This window comes from Triturus cristatus, chromosome 2_1 (genome assembly GCF_964204655.1).
Source record: "Triturus cristatus chromosome 2_1, aTriCri1.1, whole genome shotgun sequence".
In the NCBI taxonomy this organism is placed as follows: domain Eukaryota; kingdom Metazoa; phylum Chordata; class Amphibia; order Caudata; family Salamandridae; genus Triturus; species Triturus cristatus.
This window is the reverse complement of record NC_140581.1, coordinates 199,456,670-199,465,096: the sequence shown is the minus strand read 5'-3', so window position 1 is coordinate 199,465,096 and position 8,427 is coordinate 199,456,670. Positions and strand designations below refer to the sequence as shown.

Here is an 8,427-nt window from a genome sequence, read left to right as displayed (position 1 = left end):
CCCCGCGTACTACCCAGTCCATGGGGCTAATACAATGGTAGTGCAGGGCCACATGGACCCGTATGTCACGGGAACCACCATCTTCCCAGGGCTAAAACTAATAAATAAAACAGGCAGCGCTAGGCAGCTTCTGCCTGGTGGTGCTTGCTGGCTTTACACAGGGGCCTGTGGCCATGCCCTGCTGTTTCTCTCACCACCGCCGGTGCCTGGTGAACCAGGGGAGGGGTGAGGCGCTCAGGGCTGACTGCCCACTGTCTACACTCTTTACTCCCGGAGCTGTAACCCCTCATTCTTCAAGCTGGTGGTGCTGTCACAGTCTCCCCTGAAATTGCTGAGGGTCTCAGACAGAGGACTGGTGGCCTTGCCCCACGGTCCCCTAGAGGAGGATGAATAGGCCTTGAAGTGCTGGATCTCCGAGCAACAATGCAGCCCCCACCCACAGCTGAGATACACCAGCAGTATGGCATCACAGCTGCAGGTGTTTTTCTCTATGTCAGTGTCATCGAGCACCTTCTGTGCAAAGAAACTAAAAGTGGAGCCTTCAGGCTGAGATGTTTTAGGACATAGCAGTAGCAGCAAGTATTACAGCCATAGGAAAAACCCCTGTGTCATGCAAGTCAACTCACCCTCTCAAGTAGCACATTTCATCATTCCTGCTTACAACCAGACACCGCGTTTGCCAACTGCTACTGCTGATCTCATTGTGGTGACGGCTGCTGACAGCATAGGTAGTGGTACAACAGCATCTTTCCAGAGAACCCAGATATTAACCCACCGCAACAACGTTCCTTTACTTGAACCCTACCAAAAATGTGAACTGAAAAAGAAGAGTAAGGAAGTTGATAGCAACTGTAGCGTGCAGATAATTGGGGAACATCCACCTCTGATGCTGCAAAATAGAACCACGGTGGGTGCTGCTGCCACAACCACCACTGTAACCACTAAAAGCAGCAGTTCAAGCGGGGAAGCTGACTATCAGCTGGTTCAGCATGCAATACTGTGCTCCATGACCAATAACTATAAACTATGGGCAGATTTACAAGCCCCTTGCGCCACCCGTGCTTCACTTTTTGTGATGCACCGGAAGCGCATTTTCTGCCCCATATTTACAAGGACAGGAAAAGCCACAATGCGTGTCTTTCTTTACTATCCTTGTAAACACGGCCCCTTTACACACAGCACTTTGCGTGAAAGGGGCCTTCCATGGGTGTTACTGTGGATGTTTCCACGCAACACCACTGGAACCTGACACATTTCCAGATTTACGAGAAATCATTAATCTTGAAATGCGTCTGAATGCTATGCCTCCCAAGGGGAGGCATAGAGAGGCGCAACAAGGAGAAATGTATTAATTTCTCCTCATTTCTTTTCTTTTTTCTATGTGTGATGCATTGTGCAGCACACACAGAACGAGGAAATAACCTCTAATGATTGCTTATGTGCAGGAATGTGTCCCTTCCTGCACCTAAACAATCCTTTAAATAAATTAGGTTTTACAAGTTCTATGTGTGCTAATGCAGCACTCATAGAAGTTGATTGTTTATGTGCAGGAAGGAACACCTTCCTGCACATAAACAATCATCCCCATGACCCAGGAATCCCTGCACCATGGTGCAAGGGTGCCTGCTTCAGCGCATAGCGGTACAAAAGGGGGTGGTGATGGACGAAGCATCAGAACCAATCAAACACTCACACCCAGTCAACAGATCTGGGTTTGATCCATCACCGTTCTTTAGCCCACTCTGCCACCCCAGTTCAGACATGGCCATATGCAAATCAGTCTGACCCTGTGCCTCATGGGAACAGTCCAGCCCGAACTGCCAAGCCATGCCTTCCCTGGACCGGAAACAAGCTTCCTAGGACCGGTTTCTGGCATTTCAGCCGTCTTCAGCCAGGCTTGCTTGAATCCAGTGGCAAAGTGAGCAAGGGACTCACGTCTGAGCATACCCTGCCAACTTATGGCGAACAAAGCGGTACAAAAGGGGGTGGTGATGGACGAAGCATCAGAACCAATCAAACACTCACACCCAGTCAACAGATCTGGGTTTGATCCATCACCGTTCTTTAGCCCACTCTGCCACCCCAGTTCAGACATGGCCATATGCAAATCAGTCTGACCCTGTGCCTCATGGGAACAGTCCAGCCCGAACTGCCAAGCCATGCCTTCCCTGGACCGGAAACAAGCTTCCTAGGACCGGTTTCTGGCATTTCAGCCGTCTTCAGCCAGGCTTGCTTGAATCCAGTGGCAAAGTGAGCAAGGGACTCACGTCTGAGCATACCCTGCCAACTTATGGCGAACAAAGCGGTACAAAAGGGGGTGGTGATGGACGAAGCATCAGAACCAATCAAACACTCACACCCAGTCAACAGATCTGGGTTTGATCCATCACCGTTCTTTAGCCCACTCTGCCACCCCAGTTCAGACATGACCATATGCAAATCAGTCTGACCCTGTGCCTCATGGGAACAGTCCAGCCCGAACTGCCAAGCCATGCCTTTCCTGGACCGGAAACAAGCTTCCTAGGACCGGATTCTGGCATTTCAGCCATCTTCAGCCAGGCTTGCTTGATTCCAGTGGCAAAGTGAGCAAGGGACTCACGTCTGAGCATACCCTGCCAACTTATGGCGAACAAAGCGGTACAAAAGGGGGTGGTGATGGACGAAGCATCAGAACCAATCAAACATTCACACCCAGTCAACAGATCTGGGTTTGATCCATCACCGTTCTTTAGCCAACTCTGCCACCCCAGTTCAGACATGGCCATATGCAAATCAGTCTGACCCTGTGCCTCATGGGAACAGTCCAGCCCAAACTGCCAAGCCATGCCTTCCCTGTACCGGAAACAAGCTTCCTAGGACCGGTTTCTGGCATTTCAGCCGTCTTCAGCCAGGCTTGCTTGAATCCAGTGGCAAAGTGAGCAAGGGACTCACGTCTGAGCATACCCTGCCAACTTATGGCGAACAAAGCGGTACAAAAGGGGGTGGTGATGGACGAAGCATCAGAACCAATCAAACACTCACACCCAGTCAACAGATCTGGGTTTGATCCATCACCGTTCTTTAGCGAACTCTGCCACCCCAGTTCAGACATGACGATATGCAAATCAGTCTGACCCTGTGCCTCATGGGAACAGTCCAGCCCGAACTGCCAAGCCATGCCTTTCCTGGACCGGAAACAAGCTTCCTAGGACCGGTTTCTGGCATTTCAGCCATCTTCAGTCAGGCTTGCTTGAATCCAGTGGCAAAGTGAGCAAGGGACTCACGTCTGAGCATAGCCTGCCAACTTATGGCAAACAAAGCGGTACAAAAGGGGGTGGTGATGGACGAAGCATCAGAACCAATCAAACACTCACACCCAGTCAACAGATCTGGGTTTGATCCATCACCGTTCTTTAGCCAACTCTGCCACCCCAGTTCAGACATGGCCATATGCAAATCAGTCTGACCCTGTGCCTCATGGGAACAGTCCAGCCCGAACTGCCAAGCCATGCCTTACCTGGACCGGAAACAAGCTTCCTAGGACCGGTTTCTGGCATTTCAGCCGTCTTCAGCCAGGCTTGCTTAATCCAGTGGCAAAGTGAGCAAGGGACTCACGTCTGAGCATACCCTGCCAACTTATGGCGAACAAAGCGGTACAAAAGGGGGTGGTGATGGACGAATCATCAGAACCAATCAAACACTCACACCCAGTCAACAGATCTGGGTTTGATCCATCACCGTTCTTTAGCCCACTCTGCCACCCCAGTTCAGACATGGCCATATGCAAATCAGTCTGACCCTGTGCCTCATGGGAACAGTCCAGTCCGAACTGCCAAGCCATGCCTTCCCTGGACCGGAAACAAGCTTCCTAGGACCGGTTTCTGGCATTTCAGCCGTCTTCAGCCAGGCTTGCTTGAATCCAGTGGCAAAGTGAGCAAGGGACTCACGTCTGAGCATACCCTGCCAACTTATGGTGAACAAAGCGGTACAAAAGGGGGTGGTGATGGACGAAGCATCAGAACCAATCAAACACTCACACCCAGTCAACAGATCTGGGTTTGATCCATCACCGTTCTTTAGCCCACTCTGCCACCCCAGTTCAGACATAACCATATGCAAATCAGTCTGACCCTGTGCCTCATGGGAACAGTCCAGCCCGAACTGCCAAGCCATGCCTTCCCTGGACCGGAAACAAGCTTCCTAGGACCGGTTTCTGGCATTTCAGCCGTCTTCAGCCAGGCTTGCTTGAATCCAGTGGCAAAGTGAGCAAGGGACTCACGTCTGAGCATACCCTGCCAACTTATGGCGAACAAAGCGGTACAAAAGGGGGTGGTGATGGACGGAGCATCAGAACCAATCAAACACTCACACCCAGTCAACAGAGCTTCAGCGCATGGCAGTGAATTGTGCGCCACTGCAGGGGAAGGCACAGGGATGCAACATATTGTTGTAAATATGTTGCATCCTTGTGCTTTGAAAGTGACTCAGTGCAGCGCAGGCAAATGGCTTGTGGCACACACTGAGTCCCTTTCATAGTAAATCTGGGCATTAGAGCTTTTGAGGCGTGGGACCCTTGCAGGTGCCAACATTCTGGAAGAGGAGCACCAATGAGAATGTAGCTATCAAGATTTTTAAGAAACACCGTTCTTATGCCAGACATGGACAGATTGAAGTAAGCATTCTGTTACACCTCAGCAGTGAGAATGCAGATGTGTATCAATTTGTACGCTTCTTCAGGCGCTTTCAGCACAAAAAACACATGTGTCTTGTCTTTGAGATGTTGGAGCAGAACCTGTATGACTTTTTAAAGAAGAATAAGTTCAGCACCTTGCCGCTGAAGTACATCAGGACAATTCTGCAGCAGAGGGCCAGAGCGTTTATGAAGCTGAAGAGCCTTGATCCATGCAGATTTGAAGCTTGAGAACATCATCCTGGTCGATCCTGTGCGCCAGCCCTATCAGGTGAAGGTCATAGATTTTGGTTCTGCCGGTCCCTTTTCCAAAGCTGTGTGTTCCACATACTTGCAGTTTTGCTATTACAGAGCTCCCGAAATCACTCTTGGTTTACCATTCTTTGAAGCCATTGAGATGTCGTCACTGAGTTGTCTATTAGCCATGCTCTTCCTTGGGTGGCCACTTTAGCCTGGTTCATCTGAATATGATCAGATCCAATATATTTCGCAAACTCAAGGACTTACCGCTGAGTACCTCCTAAGTATAGGAACAAAAACAACCAGAGATTTTAACAGAGATCCAGACTTGGGTTTTTCATTGGGGAGACTGAAGACACCAGAGGTACATGAAATGGAGAGTGGAATAAAATTGAAAGAAGCTCATTAGTATATATTCAACTTCTGGGATAACATGGCTCAGGTAAATATGTCCACAGACTTGGAAGGAACTGATATGTTGGCAGAGAAGGTGGATAGACGAGAGTATATTGTTGAAAACATTTTTAACAATAGATGCAGTTAAAGGATTATTTCATTGAAGATGCTAAACCATTAATTTGTTTCTATGACTCATTTATTAGATTTCCCACACAGCAACCATGTGATGTCCTGCTTTCAAAATATGGTAGTTTGCAAATGGAGGATTAATATGTATGACACTGTGAACCAGATAAAGAACCCATTCACAGTACATGTAGCTCAGAATAGAAGCACAAACCTAGCACTGAGCTTCAACAACCAGATCAATACAATGCACAACCAGGCCAGTGTTTGGCACTGAGTCCTAAGGCTGCTGCCACCCTTTCTCAGGCAAATTCCGATGTCTTGCTGCTGAACTACCATGCACAGTAGAGAGCTCCTAGAGTGGCACAACAAAGCATACCACTGCAACCTGCAACACCACAGCTTTGCGCACAGACTGATCCTTTTCAACAGACCTTCATTGTTTGCCTACCCACTTTTCAAGGGCTTCAAGTGACCACAAAGCATTCTGGTTTTCCCAGTAAGAATGGACAACACTGTTACTATGGTTCCCCAAGCACCTGCTGCACAAATAAAATAAACTTCTTGGGCTTGGCTGAACGCAAAGCAAGTGTATTTCCTCTTGTATTCCACATCAAAAAGTGTTCTGAAATCCTTAATGGAGGTGACTGCATCGTTGATATATTGGAGCACAATCTGATCTGAGGTGACAATGACAAGTGATTTCTTTCTCATTAACTCCTGGTGAGAGCAAAGTAAATTATTTTCCCTTTTAAATACCCTACATATGCTAATACCCAGAATGCATAGAACCACTCACACACCCACTCACAGTCATGCACAGGCACTGACAGATCCACTCACAGACCCACACAGTCACTCACTAGCCCACTCAATAAATCACACCGGTCCCCACATACCCACTCAGACACTCTCATAGGTACTCACAGACCCACTCACAGACACATACAGGCACTCACAAACCCACTCACAGAGCCACACAGGCACTAAGACACTTGTACAAGTACTCACATACCGACTTACAGCCCCAGAGAGGCACTCACACACTCACTCACAGACTCAAATGGGCGCTCACAGACCCACTCACAGAGCCACACAGGAAGTCATGCACCCACTCAGACACTCATACAGGTATTCACAAACACACACAGGCATTCAGATACCCACTCACACACCCACTCACAGACACTAACACACCAACTCATACATACACAGGCACTCACAGACCCATGCTGCCACTCACACACACACATTCACAGACTCATAGTGTCACTCACATACCCAGTCACAGACCTACAAAGGCACTCACACACCTACTCACAGACCCACACAGGCACTTACATACCCACTCACAGATGCAAACATCCACTCACACATCTGCACAAACCCATTCAGTAACCCGTACACCCAATCACCAACCTGTACAGCCACTCACACACCCATTCTCAAAGTTTACAGTTAGTAAATATATGTTAAAAAAACAGAAATTCACTGAAAATGTTGCTCGTACAAAAGCACTAAAATTCAGCAACTTCCACTAAAACCACTAAAACTCAGACTATTAACTTATGCCCCCGCTATGCACTGCTTATGACTGGGCCTGGGCTAAAATTTCGTTCCGTTCGCAGAAATTGCGATAATTCGACATTTTCGCGTTCCGCGGAAAGCGCGAAAATGTCAAAGTTTCCGCATTCCGCAGCTTTGCGATAATTTGGTTCTTGCTCGTGCTGTAAAATAATACATTCTCGCGCGCGCGCGATCGCCTTACCTCAATCCCTGCGTTCGCCGACAAGTTTTCTTGATCCGGTCGCGTTCTCCATGAGATGTTGTATTGTTTTTAGCCATTTGCGCTGTCTCGCGACAGTTCGCGCCCGCAGTGACGTCATGCGTCGCGCAATCACGTCTTTCTTCTCGCGATCATGCACCGCGAGACAACTGATGGCCGCGCCCGCGAGCAACCGCATGGGTAAGTTGGCGAGCCGCAACCATGCAGAAAATCTCGCGAACATGCGGGAAAAAAACTTCTGCATTTTCGCGATATTTCCGCATGTTTGCGATAATTTTTAACATTTTCGCGATAATTTGCGAAAGTGGATTTCGCAAATTCCACCCACCCCTACTTATGACCTCATATATTACATCACTCATGTCATGGTCAGTGACATCATTGGTGACATCTTAAATGACATCACTGATGATATCATCTACAGAACCACTCACACACCCACTCGCATCTCCATACAAACTCTCATACACCCACTCACTTGGCCACAAAACCTCTCACATACCCATTCACTCACCCACACAAGTACATATGCACCCTCTTACGCATGCATAGAGCCACTAACACCCACTCACTCATGCAGTGACTTACACAACCACTCTCACCCACACAGATAGTCACACACCAACTCACTTACTCATACTGATATTACCACATGTACTCAGTCAACTAAACAATCACTGAGACAACCACATAGTCTATCATAGAGCCTCTCTCACACTCACTTACTCACCCATACAGCCACTCACAAACTACCTCACTCACTCACATCCACTCCCGCTCACTCATCCATACACACATACACCCACTTAGTCACCCATTCATGCACCCACACAGCCATCATGTAGCCTCACACTCACCCATACAGAAACTCATGCACCCACTCCTCACCCATACAGCCAATCATGCACCCTCTCATTCACCATTAACAGCTACTCACATACTCACTCACTCACCCATGCAGCCTCTCATTCACCACTCACTTACACATACAGCCACTGACACCCATTTGTTCACTCATACAAAAACTCAGAGACCCACTCTCTCATATATACTGTCTCTCACATACTCCCTCACTCATCCATACATCACTTACACACTAGGGATGGGCGGAATTTGCGAAATTCACTTTCATAAACTATCGTGAAAATGTTAAAAATCTCCACAAACACGCGGAAATATCGCGAAGACGCAGAAGTTTTTTTCCCGC

At 48.2% G+C, this 8,427-nt stretch overlaps 1 pseudogene; it reads left to right on the top strand.

Annotated features, from left to right (window-relative positions):
• Nucleotides 1-460: 460 nt before the first annotated feature.
• Nucleotides 461-5,993, top strand: LOC146863963 (homeodomain-interacting protein kinase 1-like; annotated as a pseudogene).
• The last annotated feature ends 2,434 nt before the right edge of the window (nt 5,994-8,427 follow it).